We start from the raw sequence: 4,516 nt of genomic DNA, 5'->3' as shown, positions 1-4,516 counted from the left end.
GTATATAGAAATATAACTGTTCTTTATATATTGATTTTATATTCTCTGACCTTGTTAAACTACTTACTACTGCTAGTAGGGTTTTTTTTTTTTTTTGTAGAGTCCTTATGATTTTTATTGTTTTTAAAGCTTTTATTTACTTATTTGAGAGAAAGTGCCTTGGGGGGCGCAGGGGAGGGGATGTTGCTTAATCTCACAACCCTGAGATCACGACCTGAGCTGAAACCAAGAGTCGGACACTCAACTAAATCGGCCACCCAGAAACTCCTTTCCTTATGATTTTTAAATAGATAATCATACCATCTGTGAACAGAGATGATTTTGCTTCTTCCTTTCTGATATGTATGCCTTTAATTTTTTTCTTGCCTTATTGCCCTGGCTAGAACGTTTTGTACAATGTGGAATGATTTCAAATATTTAAAAAATATTTATTTATTTGACAGAGAGAGACAGCGAGAGAGGGAACACAAGCAGGGGGAGTGGGAGAGGGAGAAGCAGGCTTCCCTCTGAGCAGGGAGCCCGGTGTGGGGCTCGATTCTGGGACCCTGGCATCATGACCTGAGCCCAAGGCAGACGTTTAGCGACTGAGGCACCCAGGCACCCTTGATTTCAAATATTTCTTCTGTTCCTGCCTTTCTTTACCCTCTGGTGTTCCCATTACAGATGTGTTATACCTTTTATGGTTGTCCCATAGTCTTTGGATATTCTCTCCTGTTATTTTCAGTCTTTCTCTTTATTTTTCAGTTTTCAAGAATTCTTTTTGACATATCCTCTAGCTCAGAGATTCTTTGCTCAGCTATGTCCTGTCTGGTAAGCCCACAAAAAGCATTCTTCATTTCTGCTCCAGTGTCTTTTCTCTAGCATTTTTGTTGTTGTTGTCTAGCATTTTTCAGGATTTCCGTTGTTCTGCTTAGATTGCCCATCTGTTCTTGCATGCTGTCTACTTTATCCATAAGAGCCCTTAGCATACTAATCATAGTGGGGTTTTTTAAAAATATTTTTAAAAATATTTTATTTATTTATTAGAGAGAGAGAAAATGAGAGAGAGAGCATGAGAGCGGGGAGGGTTAGAGGGAGAAGCAGACTCCCCGCCGAGCAGGGAGCCCGATGTGGGGCTCGATCCCAGGACCCTGGGATCATGACCTGAGCCGAAGGCAGACGCTTAACGACTGAACCACCCAGGCGCCTAATTTCCTTTCAGTTTGAAGAACTGCTTTGGTATTTCGGTAAGGCAGATCTGTCAGCAATGAGTTTTCTATTTTGTTTGTCTGGGAATATCTTTCTTTTTTAAAGCTTTTATTTATTTATATGAGAGGTAGAGAGCACGAGAGGGAAGAGGGTCAGAGGGAGAAGCAGACTCCCCGCTGAGCAGGGAGCCCGATGTGGGACTCGATCCTGGGACTCCAGGATCATGACCTGAGCCGAAGGCAGTCGCCCAACCGACTGAGCCGCCCAGGCGCCCTGTCTGGGAATATCTTGATCTCACCTTCATTTTTGAGGATCATCATTCCGGGTATAGAATTTTTTTTTTTTTTGGTTGTCAAATGATCCTTTATTGAAACATTTTCCTTTGTAGTTAACTAGCCGGGCATTCCAGCACACCACTGTTGGTGTCATCTATAATGTCATGAGGGTGGCGGCCATCTACATTGCAGCCCACAGACTGGGCAGTCCCCAGGATCTCTTATTGGTTCCAGAGAGTTCTCTGGCTAAAGATCGGTGTCGCATCTGTTGGGCAATATTGACAATCTCATCAAAAGTGATATTTCCACTGTGCTTAATGTTTTTCTGCTTCTTTCTGTCTCTTGGTGGTTCCTTGAGGGCTTTGATAATCAGGACAGAGGCAGAAGGTACCACTTCAATCTGGGCCTGTCTGTTCTGAATGGTCAGTTTCACCATAATCTTTAGACCCTTCCAATCACCGGTTGCCTTGGCGATGTCATCACCAACCTTTCTTGGAGAAAGACCCAGCGGGCCTATCTTTGGGGCCAGGGCAGACGTGGCACCGACTTTGCCACCGGTGCACCTCAGGTACACGACTTTGATCTCGTTGGGGTCGAACTTAGGCGGCATGGCGGAGGTGGCTGGTGTTGGATGAACCCGGATTCCAGACGACCGAAGAAAGTTGCACCTTTGCCTCCCTGAGCTGAAAGCCAAAAGCCCGGGTATAGAATTTTTTCATTGACAGGTTTTACTTTTCCTTTGGCACTTTGAATGTGCCATCTTATTGCCTCATGGTCTTCATTGTCTCTTAGATTTCCGCTATTAATTGTATCATTCTTACCCTTTACTTCTGCTTTCATGGTTTTCTGTCTTTGATGTGCAGGAATGTGGTAATGGTGTACAGAGGTGTGGATCACCTTGTGTTTCTCTTCTGTGGGTCTGTGGGGCAGTGGTCTTGTGATGCCCTGCCTCTGCCTGGCAGCACTATGGGGTTCTTGCAGAACAGGATAGGACCACAGTCCCTCCTGTTCTGATGGCGCTCCAGAGGTAGCATTTATTTTATTTTATTGAGGATTGTATCTTTAAGGGGTGCCTGGGTGGCTCAGTCGTTGAAGCGTCTGCCCTCAGCTCAGGTCATGATTCCAGGGTCCTGGGATCGAGTCCCACATCGGGCTGGCTCCGTGCTCAGTGGGAAGCCTGCTTCTCCCTCTGCCTGCCGCTCTCTCTCTCTCTGACAAATAAATGAATAAAATATTAAAAAAAAAAGATTTTGGGGGCCTGGGTGGCTCAGTCGTTAAGCGTCTGCCTTTGGCTCAGGTCGTGATCCCAGGGTCCTGGGATCAAGCCCCGCGTTGGGCTCCCTGCTCCGCGGGAAGCCTGCTTCTCCCTCTCCCTCTGCCTGCAGCTTCCCCCGCTTGTACTCTGTTTTTCGCTCTCTCTCTCTGTCAATAAATAAATAAAACCTTTAAAAAAAAGATTTTATTTTTAAGTAATCTCTGCACCCAATGTGGGGCTTGAACTCATGATCCCGAGTTCAAGACTCCTATAGTCTACTGACTGAGCCAGCCCAGCACCCCTAGGCAGCACTCATTTTACATCACAGTTTTACTTTTTCCAATGTATCGGTGAATAATTTTGCATTTGGTGTTCTTCATGGTAGAATTTATTTTAGTTGATCCTTCTGTGTCAGAAATACTGAATTCAGCTTGGCTCTGTTTAGCTGCTTTGTGTATGCTATAAAGCAGTTTAGAAGATAAGGCTGGGAAGGAGCCGTACATACCACTATGTCTCAGTGAGCACTGACAGAAACAAGAATTGTGGTCGCTGTACATATTTTCTCTCTGCATGTTCAGTCCTTCCTTGTCTCTACTCACCATTTTCTTCTCTCTCCTTTCAAGTTTTTAAAATATGCAGGTGGTCAGAGTTTAGCTTTATCATTTCACTTTAACATAAGAGCATAAGAGAACACTTGATGGGACAGTGACTGAATTTGAAGAGTAATGAATGCAGCCAATCATAGATACAGTGGCAGATGTGCTCATTTGCAATGCTCATTCTTCACTTGCAGTAAGGACAGATGTATCTTGTTAGGCAAAAATATAGCATTGTTTTGTTGAGTGGAAGTTCAAATATGTTTGAAAGGATGCAAATGGAAACTGACTATCCAGAGGTCAGACTCTACCTGTTTTCCATTTATGCTTCAGCTCCAAACCCACCTCGGCTTCCCTGCTCTGCAATAATGGAGCTGGATCCTAGAAACATTTCTCTTCTGCATTTGGTAAGATGTTAAGTTCTGCCCATAGAGAGTGTTGGAGAGGGACTTCCTGGTTTAGGTGTGCATTCTTTTTCTTCTGTAGCTGCCAGAGCTACATGTGGGAGACATGCAGTGGTCTGTGAATGGCTTCCCACCGAGTTTCAGCATCAGCCTTGTGGGCAGATTCTCAGGGAGTCCCACGGACACCTCGGCAGAACTGGCCTGCAGCTTGGAGGGGTATATTCTTGTCCATCAGCCTCTACTCATATCACCTTTATCCCTGGACAACCCAGAGAATGTCTCTGTTATCCACTGGGCTGCAGTCACACAACCCAGCAACACAGAATGAATTCCCACCTTGGGGAGGGGACCTCCCTTCCAAGTTATGTCCTTTCTTGAATATAGAGTTCTCTTCGCTCCTTTGTAATTTGTCCCCTGCTATCGATAATTTTTATATCAAGCTTTCTCTGTTGAAGTCATTGTGTGGTTTCTGTCCCCTTATTGGACCATGACTACAGAGACAAAGGGGAAGAAACCAAGCAGGGAAGGGCTATAAGGTGTGTATGTGTGCATGGACATGTGTGTGCATGGGTGTATGTAGGCTTGAGATTTGAAATAGAGAGATGAGGGAAGCCCTCACTGAGAAGGGGACAAAAGAGTAAGATCTAGGAGGAAGTAAGCAGAGCAATAACTAGAGGAAAGCATGGGCAAGTGGGCTGTGGCAGGAGGTTATCACAACTGAACCAAATGAACGAGGGGCAGAGTAGGGGAAACGGGAACAGATCACACAGAGCCTTGGAGTAACAGCAAGGACTCGGC

The 4,516-nt window shown here is 45.1% G+C and overlaps 1 pseudogene; it reads right to left on the bottom strand.

Moving 5' to 3' along the window:
• Positions 1–1,541: 1,541 nt before the first annotated feature.
• LOC113922979 lies at positions 1,542–2,073 on the bottom strand (annotated as a pseudogene).
• Positions 2,074–4,516: the final 2,443 nt, after the last annotated feature.

This window comes from Zalophus californianus, chromosome 9 (assembly GCF_009762305.2).
Source record: "Zalophus californianus isolate mZalCal1 chromosome 9, mZalCal1.pri.v2, whole genome shotgun sequence".
NCBI lineage: Eukaryota > Metazoa > Chordata > Mammalia > Carnivora > Otariidae > Zalophus > Zalophus californianus.
The sequence above is the reverse complement of the archived record's forward strand: the minus strand, read 5'-3'. Positions and strand labels throughout refer to the sequence as shown.